Below are 11,583 nucleotides of genomic sequence, written 5' to 3'. Positions count from 1 at the left end.
TACTCGGATTGTGGTCAATCGGGCCACTAGTGAATAAGTATCAAAGAAGACCTCGCCTTCTTTCTGGGTATAACCCTTAGCCACAAGCCTTGCCTTGTACTTTTCAATCGTACCATCAGGCCTAAGCTTTTTCTTGAACACCCATTTACATCCTACAGGCTTGCACCCGTAAGGACGATCAACAATCTCCCAAGTTCCATTGGTCATAATTGAATCCATCTCACTTCGCACTGCTTCCTTCCAGTAGTCAGCGTCGGGAGAGGAAAATGCCTCAGCAATGGTGCTTGGAGTGTCATCCGCGAGGTATATAGTGAAATCATCACCAAAAGACTTTACAGTCCTCTATCTCTTACTCTTTCGAGTAGCTCCACTATTATCCTCCTCTAGATTCTTAACACATGTTTGTTCAAGATGTTCTGTTGGTGCCACGGGGGAATCAACAGGTTTTTGACTAGATGTGCTAGGTTCATTTCCTCTCATAGGAAATTCATTCTCAAAGAATGTAGCATCTCTAGACTCAATCACTACACCAACACGCATGTCAGGTACTCCAGAGCTTACAACTAGGAATCTATAGCCGACGCTGTGTAAAGCGTAACCGAGGAATACACAATCTACAGTTTTTGGTCTAAGTTTGCGCTTTTTGACGATTGGCACATTCACCTTGGCCAAGCATCCCCAAGTGCGTAGGTATGACAGAGTCAACCTTTTCTTTTCCCATTCCTCGAATGGTGTTACTTCTTTATTCTTTGTAGGAACTCTATTCAGGACATGACATGCCATCAATATAGCCTCACCCCACCATTCGTTGAAAAGTCCTGCAGTGTCTAACATGGCGTTAACCAAATCAGTTAGAGTGCGATTCTTTCGTTCGGCAATCCCATTGGATTGGGGGGAGTATGGAGGTGTCCTCTCATGAATAATTCCATGTTCCTCGCAGAATGAATCAAACTCATGTGAAAAGTATTCTCCCCCACGGTCAGACCTCAACCGTTTGATTTTTCTTTCCAATTGGTTCTCTACTTCAGCTTTATAGATTTTAAAAATAATGCATTGCTTCATCCTTTGTTTTTAGCAAGTACACATAGCAAAATCTAGTGCTATCATCAATAAGAGTCATGAAATATTTCTTTCCTCCTTTGGTCAATACACCATTCATCTCGCACAGATCAGAATGAATGAGATCTAGCGGTGCCAAATTTCTCGCCTCTTTCACAGTCTTGTGAGGCTTGCGAGGTTGCTTCGCTTGAACACAAGCATGGCACTTAGACCCTTTGACCAGATCAATTTTAGGGATTAATTTTAAACTAGCTAAGCGCGTCATACAACCAACATTGATGTGACAGAGTCGGGAATGCCAAACATTAGACTCATTATCATTTCTCACATGGTTCACAATTTTATCACAAGAATCCATCAAAGAGAAGCAGAACAAGCCTCCGCTTTCATAGCCTTTTCCAACAAAGGTTCCATACTTGGATACAACACATTTATTGGACTCAAATACAAGTCTAAAGCCATCTCTACATAATAGAGATCCACTAACGAGATTCTTCTTGATGGAGGGGACATGCTGCACGTTCTTTAGCTGCACGATCTTTCCCGAAGTAAACTTCAGATTGATCGTACCAACACCAAGTACAGCAGCATGCGTACCGTTTCCCATCAGCAAGGAGCAACCTCTTTGTTCCTGATAAGAAGAAAACAAAGAAACATCAGAACAAACATGAATGTTAGCACCCATGTCAACCCACCACTCAGGCGAGAGACAAACTGAAAAAACTGTAGGTAGATGATTACCGTACCCAGATCCTCCAGATTCGCTAACAACCATGTTTGCGGACTTCTTCTGCTTGTCCTTGCGGTCAGGGCACTCTTTTACCCAATGGTCAGATGCACCGCAGACAAAGCAAAGGCCCTTTTCTTTTTCCTTGCCCTTCTTCTTAAAAGTTGCAGCTTTAGGCTTGACTGCAGGCCTGTTTTTCTTCTTCCTCTATGCGGCATGAAAGTTCTTCTTTTGCACCAGATTGGCGCTAGAACTTTCCTCATGCGCTTTCTTACCATGAGTGTCCTTTGCCCTAGCATTCTCCTCCACACCAAGAGTAGCAATGAGATCAGTCATACTGAACACTTGCCTCCTGTGCTTTAGAGTAGTGGCAAAGCTCGACCAAGTAGGTGGCAGCTTAGCGATGATACCGCCGGCCACAAACTTGTCAGGCAACTCACACTCATTGTTCTAGAGTTCCTTTGCCAGCATCTGTATCTCATGAGCCTGCTCTACTACAGATCGGTCATCGACCATCTTGTAGTCATAGAACTTCTCCATGATGTACAATTCAGTGCTAGCATCGGCAACACCGAACTTGGCCTCAAGTGCATCCCACATGTCCTTGCCCGTGTCCATATCCATGTACACTTGCACCATGGTTTCAGCTAATATGCTGATGAGACCCCCCTTGAACAAGTTATCTACCTCATTGAACTTAATCTCCTCCTCGTGAGAGAAAGGAGGTTCAATGCGCTTTCCCTTGATCACGTGCTCACAACGCATACTAGTGAACCACAGCTTGGAGTGGACACGCCACACTTTATAGTTGGATCCATCATCTTTCAATGGTGGTGGTTTTAGTGACGCAGCAAAACTAGCAGCCGAAAATGACCTATCAAGTTTTTGGATTGTTGAACATTTGGTCAATTTACGACTTATATTAATCCATAAATACGACTTAAACAATAGTAACAGTACCACTAACCATACTATAACAGCACCACTACTGCAGATAGTATTTAACAGTGCAGCAACCAAGTGCGCTAAAAACGCTAACAGAATAGCATATGAACAATAGCGCACAGTGGGATTAGATTTATACCCTAGGGTGGGACTGCCGGTACCCGCGGACAGTGAGCCACCATCTTCTCCGTCGTTGGTGTTGGTGCGGCCACCAGTCCTCCTTGTGTCCACCATGTTGAAGAGGAGGTCGCGCCGGGAGACTCCTGCAGGTGCGGTGTCGGAGCAGTGGCACGGGAAGCTCCTGTAGGTGCGGTGTCGCAGCAGTAGCACGGGAAGCTCCTGCAGGTGCGGCGTCGGAGCAGTAGAGCGAGACTCTCCCGTCAGGAAGCAGAAGCCCCCGAACAGGAAACTACAGACGGGGCAGCAGTCGCACCGGGAAGCCGGCGCTCCCCAAAAACTTGATTCCCCGCCTACCTGTGCAGGTACGCTTGACGGGGGAAGTTCCGGAGGCCTGCTACCAAAGCTCCCTGTGCGGACGGGGGAAGTTCCGGAGGCCTGCTACCAAAGCTCCCTGTGCGCGCAGGGAACTCCGGTCGGAGATGCAGACGAACAGCTCAGCGCTCAGATGTTGCGGAGAGGAGGAAGAGGAAGAGTCGGGTCTCGCACATCTGGAACAGGAGTGCCCTCCCCTCATTATAGCCGTGCAATTCCCCATCTGTCCGTTAGGCCCTGTCGGGGGAATGAACCTGGACAGGGTGATTGGGCGTTGGGAGTTGGCTGCGGCGGCTAGGGTTTTGGTTGGGCCAAGCGACAAAACCAGGCCAAACCAAGCCACGGCCGGCCTCGGCCGCGGCGCGTCGCGCGCGCGGGTGGGGCGGCTCGGCTCGGCGGCGGCGCGCGCGTGTGGCCTCCCGGTTCTCCCTCTCAACTTGTCTATGTGAGAGTCCTAAGACTCACTATTTAAGTTGATAACCTTTTTAGTGAATTTCCTATATGGTACTAATCACTTTTCCACTTAACAATAATTGTGGGCCTTTGAAGTTTATTTGATTAATTAGAATAAATAATGGGCCTGGCCCAAATTAATCTAACATAATTAGTTTTTTATTTTGTCTACATTTAGTACTCCATGCATGTACCACAAGTTTAATGTGACGGAAAATCTTCTTTTTACATAGTGTCAAAGTTGAGAGGTGGGAGGAACTAAACGTAGCCTAAAAAGAGGTTGCCCTGCCCCTTCGATCAGCTTTGTTCACCTGACGGCTGACGCTTCAAGATTACTGTCGGCCGTCCTTCACTCTGCACTGAGAGATTACAGGCAAGGTTTTTATTTTTAGAAATTAAAATTTATCGGGGTCACAGATAAAGAGAATAAACAGAATATATCAGAAATATTGGACCAAATTCAAATAAAATGTAATTTGAATTTAAGTAAATTTAAATAAATTTAAACAAAATTTGTACGAAAAAGATAGATATTTCCTTATCAGCACCTACGGATAAAGAGGATATATCAGAAATATCAGGAGATTTCGGCCGATATTGAAACCACGATTACAGGTACCCGAAGCCCTGAACTACGCTCATCGCGTGGGCCCACGTCGCCTTTGTGCACTTACTCCTAGTCCTAGAATTAGAATGTACGGATGTTTGTTCTGGTTTTGAAGCAAGTCAGAGGCACATGAAGCAGGAAGCCCTTCATTTTCTTTTTCTTCATTCGCAAACAATAAGATCGATCTTGTTCATCAGGTAACCCCTTTCCCACGAGGATTAGAGTGGGTGATGGAGGCCGTGAGCGGCTGGGATTTTGACTTGTAGGCTTGTAGGACGACGAATCCAAAGGTGGGTAGCGTGATGCTTTGCTACCAACAGGCACTGGCCACTGGCTATGTTTGTAGAGTAGATGTAGTAGGTCGATATCGAGTAGCTAGCTAGGTCTCCGGTGCATCGCATCATCCTGGTTCTGGCGAAGCCCACGTCGTCTCCACGGCCCGGCCCGGTCGTCCTGCCCCTGCCCCGCTAGAGTCCACACTCTGCTCTGGATCGAGCAAGCAATTGCAATTGCATTTGCAGCGACGACTGATGACTCATTGACTCGAGTCGAGAAGAGAATCGAGACCAATGCATGCAAGACCACCGCCTGGTTCCCAGCATATTATCAGGCAGGCACCGACCGCGTCCGCGTGGACCTGTGGCCCGAGCTGCTGAGCAGCCGACCACGCCCACGCCGGCGCGTCTCGCATCGGATCCTCAGGCAGGCTCCGCCTTCCGCCTTCCGGTCGCCATCGGAGGTTCCGGGTTGCCACGCCGCGCCAGGAATCTGCCCTGTCCCGCCTGGCGGCCCACGGGCCGAGCCCGACCCACGCCGTGCTCCCCGTGTCCAGGCCGCCGTCCTCCTTACTGCGCCGAAATACCACACAGGCCCGGCCCACAAATCTCAGCCAGAAGCCCACGCCGATCACAGGGACGGACGGGGGCAGCTAGCTGTCCCGCTGACGACAAGTGAGAGAAGCTAGAGCAAAGAGCCCCCGTCGTCGTGTATATCCGCAAGCAGCAGCTGCAGCAATTGGTGGCTTCTACTGTTGTGTTGTGCAGAGAGCGAGCAGGTGAAATGCGCCATTTCGTCACCGTCCGCCGCGGAAACTAAAGGTGAGGAAGGTGGCCGGCCAACATATATGGGCCACAGCTCCGAGACCGAGATGCCATCATGCTGCTACCCAGCTCTCCATATCTGTTTCTTTATTTTTTTGAGGGGGTTATTATTACTTATTATATTAGGATAGATTACTTAGGTCCTAGGCTTATTATTATATGTTGTCCAGTTGAGAATAGACTAATTCATATATTCTCAGAGAAGGGGGGCCCCGGGAAAAGGGAGGGCACGTACGTACCTTCTGTAGATTTGTGAAAATACTCGGAGTTTACATGTCCTTTCGTAAAATTCTAACGAGAAAAGGGCGGAGAAATAGGGAACCAACATGTTCTACATCTATTGGATGCAAATCCAAGAACGACCTATTATATATTTCCATCTGATGCTCTTGTAGTTCCCGTATAAGTATAAAATTTTATTATGGATACTTGAAGCTATACTATATATATAGTATTTTTTATTTGCAGTTGCAGTTGATAACTTGACATGAGTGCTGGAGCCTTTGGCTTCCGATGGAGCTGATGCAGGATCGCCGCATATCTGAGCTGGACCGCGGGATCACCTACGGGGCGGGCAGGGACCAGAAAACGACGGGCCTTGCTTGGGTTCGCCAAGAACCTCAGGCGCACCGGAAGTTGCCGCGCCTCGTACCTTTCGCTTCGATGAAAAAACAAACTGAAATATTATTTCGACTGATTTATTGTGAGAGAAAACACTACTAAAAAACAGATATTTTATCCCGCCTCTATTTCTGTCCTTAGTCCCGGTATTTTTGTGTTCAGGACTAAAGGGACTATTAGTCCCGGTTGTATCCTCAAACAAGGATACAAAAGTTCCTGCCCCAAGTGTGTGGTAACGGCAGGGGAACAATTAGTCCTGGTTATAGCCCAGAGCCGGGACTTCCAACAGAGAATAAATCTTTACTCCCGGCTTGAGGCTTCAGCCGGGCGGCTCTGGGCTATAACCGAGATAAAATCTTTCTTGATAAAATAATATAGTCGCGCTGGACAAAAAAATAGGACAGCCAGGCATTGAACCCACGACCTCATAGCCAAGGTCCAAACCGCAGCGCACTAGCTAGCCATGAACTAAGTCACTTTCTCAACAAGAAAGCACCCAAACATTTATTTAATAAGAGAAAAGACCCTTTAATTGATTATATTCTTTTGTTAACTATACTTTGAATTTTCTGGTCCATGTGCTTTCTAATGCCTGATTGATCTCATAATTTTTATCAGGGTTTCAAATGCCCAGTGTGAAGCCACCACCAAGTTCGAGATTTTTCCGAATTGGTTTGGTAAATTTTTCACTTTAATTGAATTTCCACGCGACTTCACCGATTAATTATATGTTGAACTGAGTCCACCACCGAAAAGATCCTAAATGGTGCCAAACTTTGCCAAATGGTCTCTTGTGCCCTAGGAGACAAATATTTGTGGAGGTTGATGCAAAATTATATTGTTTTGATTATGTAATTCGCCGTATTTCGTCTCACGCGGCATAAAGAAAAATGTAATAATAAAAATAATTATCAGAAAACCTAAGATCTTGTGTGGGGCCATATTTTGGGTGTAAATGACTGCCAAAAAAATTTTAAACCATTTCGACATATGCGGAGTCGACGTGCTTCACAGAGGTATATAGAACATTTCGTCGAACCCTATCTATACACCTAGGTTCTCTGCGATTCTGAGGTCCATGTGCTTTCTAGTGCTGGATTGGGCTGAAACTTTTTCTTAAGACTTCAAATGCCTTATGTGTAGCCACCACTAAGTTTGAGATTTTTCTGAGGTGGTTTGGTACTTTTTTCACTTTAATTGAATTTTCGCGTGAATTCACCGATTAATTATACATTGAACTGGGTCCACCCCCTAAATGATCCGGAATGGTGCCAAACTTTGCCAAATGGTCTATTGTGCCCTAGGAGACAAATATTTGTGGAGGTTGATGCAAAATTATATTGTTTTCAATATGTAATTCACCATATTTCGTCTCACGCGGCACAAAGAAAAATGTAATAATAAAAATAATTATCAGAAAAATCTAAGATCTTGTGTGGGGCCATATTTTGGGTGTAAATGACTGCCAAAAAAATTTTAAGCCATTTCGACATAGGCGTAGTCGACGTGCTTCACAGAGGTATATAGAACCTTTCGTCGAACCCTATCTATACACCTAGGTTCTCTAGGACTCTGAAGTCCATTTGCTTTCCAGTGCCGGATTGGTCTCAAACTTTTTCTCAAGACTACAAATGCCCTGTGTGTAGCCACCACCAAGTTTGAGATTTTTCTGAGGTGGTTTGGTACTTTTTTAACTTTAATTGAATTTCCACCCGAACTCACCGATTAATTATACAATGATTAATGAAGAACCTAAATATTTACGTTACAATTCCATGAAAACTAATTTCCTGTCGAAAACCAATAAATTTAATAATTTCAATTAAAGTCTACATTTTTGCATTAACGAAAATAGTGAGTATTAGTTGCATTATGTTTAACATTTATAATAAAAAACACAATAGTTTAGGTCACATATTTTTTTGTGCAGTAAATGAAAATAAAGTTTATTACTTTTTCTAAAAAAGTTTATGCCTAGTATTGAATTTACTGCGCAAATAATAAGACTTAAACATTTAAATACAAAACATATATAAAATAAACTGATCTGCTTAAAAGTTGGCGGGAAATGAAAATGTAGCCCACCTTTAGTCCCGGCTCCTGCCACCAGCTGGGACTAAAGGTGGGCTGTATTTGGCTGCCCGCCAAAAAATCCTTTAGTCCCGGCTCCTTCCAACAGCCGGGACTAAACGTCCCCCCTTTAGTCCCGGTTGGTGGCAGGAGCCGGGACTAAAGGTCCCTCTCCTATATACCGCCGCCTCCCTTCTCTCTTCCTCCTCATCGATCGTCTTTGTCTTCAGCGCGTCCCCAGAGCTCCGCCGCCGCCGATTCACCTCCCCGGCCACCCCCGACGCCGCCTTCCTCATCGGAGGGCACCCCGAGGCTCGCCCACCTAGCCGGAGTAGCCCCGACGCCGCGCCCCTCACCGAGGAGCCCTCGGCCGCCCCCGACACCACGGGCACGCCACGCCGTTGCCGATTTTGCCTTCCCGGCCACCCCCGACGCCGCCTTCCTCACAGGAGGGCACCCCGACGCCCGCCCACCTCGCCGGAGTAGCCCCGACGCCACGCCCCTCAAGGAGGAGCCCCTAGCTGCCCTCGACGCCGCGCGCGCGCCACGCCGCCGCCGATTTCGCTTTCCCGGGCCACCCCGGCCCGACGCCTCGCCTTCTTCCTCACCGGAGGGCATCCCGACGCCCACCCACACCTCGCCGGAGTTGCCCCGACGACGCCGTGCCCGGCCAGGAGCCCCCGTGCCTCGATCCAGCGCCGCTGTCCACCATGGCCCGTCGCCAACACTCCATTAATTCTAAACCGCCGATATATATATATTATATTTATTAATTATATTGACGAAATGTGTATTAATGTATATATGTATGAAATTATATATGTATGAAATGTGTATATATATATATCAATTAATGTATATATGTATGAAATTATGTATGTATGAAATGTGTATATATATATCAATTAATGTATATATGTATGAAATTAATGTGTGTGTATATATATATATATCAATTAATGTATACATGTATAATTTTTCCTTAGGAAAAAAATCAATTGTGTTATATTCTGATACCATGTGGCCTGTACCCTAAACCCTAAACCACCCTAAACCCTAAACCACCCTAAACCACCCTAAACCCTCTCCGGCCACCAACGCTGGCCGGCCGCCCCGCGCAGGCACCACCGCCCCGAAATGTGTATGAAATGTCTATGAAACCCTAATTGCATAATTATTATTTTATAATTGTTTAGGCTCTCTATGGCCGACCCGAGAGACGATGACCTGGAGGCGAAAATGATGGATATTATCAACGCCGGCACTGAACATTGTGCCGATGTTGATAATGACCAACAGGAAGACGACGGGAGTCAATACTTGAATCTCGATCATATTGTTGAGGAAGTTGTTCATGAAGATAATTCCGGTGAGGTATATATTTCTCAATATCTAGCTCTCATTTATTTATTATGCATACATGTAGCCCACTGGATCGACCTTCGTTTTATAATACTTTTTGTGTTTCTATGCGTACATAGCCGTCTGGATCGACGACGACGACGGGGAACACAAAGAATGTTTGAGGGGCCAAAAAGCTGTTGGAAGGCCGCTACATCATCTCAGAATTCAACGTGGCTACAGGCGAACCACTAGGACAATATGCACAGAAATTCGTGTACCACTATGGGTACCTTGTAAGGGACAAGCTCCCGATCAATGCCCGTGAATGGAAAAAAAATAACAATGCTCCTCATATTAGTTATGTCTCTGATAAGGACAAGGAGCTGATTTGGCAAGATGTTCTTGCACATTTCATGCTCCAAATAGATGATTATCATGAAGACATCACCCACGAAAGGTTGACGGAGCAAGTTAGGCACTGGACAATGAAGAAGATGGCCACCCAATTCCAATCTTGGAAGAAGCAGCTGTACAAATCATACATCAAGAAGAACAAGACTCCAAATTGGAACGATAAGGGCCCAATCGCGAAGGCAAGGCCCTACTGGGAGGAATTTGTACAGTACAAGACATCAGAAGAGGGTGCGAAATGGGCGAGAAGGAACCAAGAGAATTCCAGACAAAAGCAATACCACCATAACATGGGATCAGGTGGCTACGCGACTTCCGTTCCCAAGTGGCAAAAAATAGAAGCAGACCTTATTGCCAAGGGGGTCATACCTGAATCAGCACCGTGGCCTAAACGCACAAAGCGTTGGTTTTTAGGCCATGGGGGAGGATTGGACCCAGTCACCGGGAAGCTCGTCCATGGCACAAAACTCGAAAGAGCAACAGAAAGGTTGATTCAAATTCTAAAAGCTAGAGATAGTGGACTATTCTGGCCCAACAGAGAGAAAGATGAACTGACATATTCCATCGGGACTGCTGAGCATTGTGGACGAACTAGAGGCAAAGGGGTCGTTCCGTGGGTGCAAGGTTTCCCTAAATGGATCGATTCATACAGAAGCCGCCAGAGATGGAAGGATGAGGAGGCAGAGAGGATCCGCATCTTGCAGCAATATGTTATTGAGTCACGGGAAGCAGAAGCACTTCCACCTACCTCCAGCTAAACTAAGGCGGATGGTGGAAGCTAAGCAGAAAAAGAGGCGGCAAGCTCGTAAGCCCTCGCCACCATCAGACTTTGACCGCACTCTTAGCAAGATAATCAAGAAAGCTGCTAAAGCAGGGAAAACTGTTGCACAACTCGGAGAACAAGAATTGCAATCAGTCCCTCCTCTAGTTATTGCTAATGAATATGGTTCAAACATAGATATGCTGGATATGATGGAAATAACTGCTGATAAAGAAGTGGATATGGCGGAACTTGCTAACTTTTATGCTATGAGAGGTATCGACCTTGGCGATTTCCTCTTCGAAAGTGCGCCGGTAGCGGATGAATGGCAGAAATATGAGCATGGCAGGAGTCTATGGAATCCTAAGACCATCAATGAACTGGGTACACAATTGTTCAAGCTAAACACCTTGTACCTCGACGCGTGTCACCGGAAAGATCGAGTTCTATATTTCTGTCAGAATCAAAGACGACCATTGGTTCCGTGGCGATGACGTTATGTACATTGAGTTTGCTGAATTACACCAACTAGTTCACCGGAACTCTCTCGATAAGACTCTCATCAGCTGCTATTATCTGTAAGTGATTCTTTCTACTAATTAATAATAAGTCGCTACGTACGTACATGTCTGTGTTTATTATCCTCACTCTATATATATGATGTAGGTTTGAGATGGGAGAGTGCAAAAAAAGAGGGTGTACTGATATTGGTTTCATTGATCCACATATCGTATTCAAAAACCCTAAACCCCAACCAATATGGAAAGCAGAAACGGAGGCCAATGTCAAGATGTTCTTAGAGAAGCAACGTGACAAGAAATGTATACTCTTCCCCTACAACTTCAGGTAAGTGTTCATAATGTCGACGATCGTGTATCCATATATATATGTTCACTGTACCTGTTAGCTAATTAATGAGTGTTAATGGACATGGCAGTGAACACTGGATATTGATGGAACTCGATCTGGAGAAAGGTCTTCTAGGCATCTGGGA

This window comes from Miscanthus floridulus, chromosome 7 (assembly GCF_019320115.1).
Source record: "Miscanthus floridulus cultivar M001 chromosome 7, ASM1932011v1, whole genome shotgun sequence".
Taxonomy (NCBI): Eukaryota; Viridiplantae; Streptophyta; class Magnoliopsida; order Poales; family Poaceae; genus Miscanthus; species Miscanthus floridulus.
The sequence above is the reverse complement of the archived record's forward strand: the minus strand, read 5'-3'. Positions refer to the sequence as shown.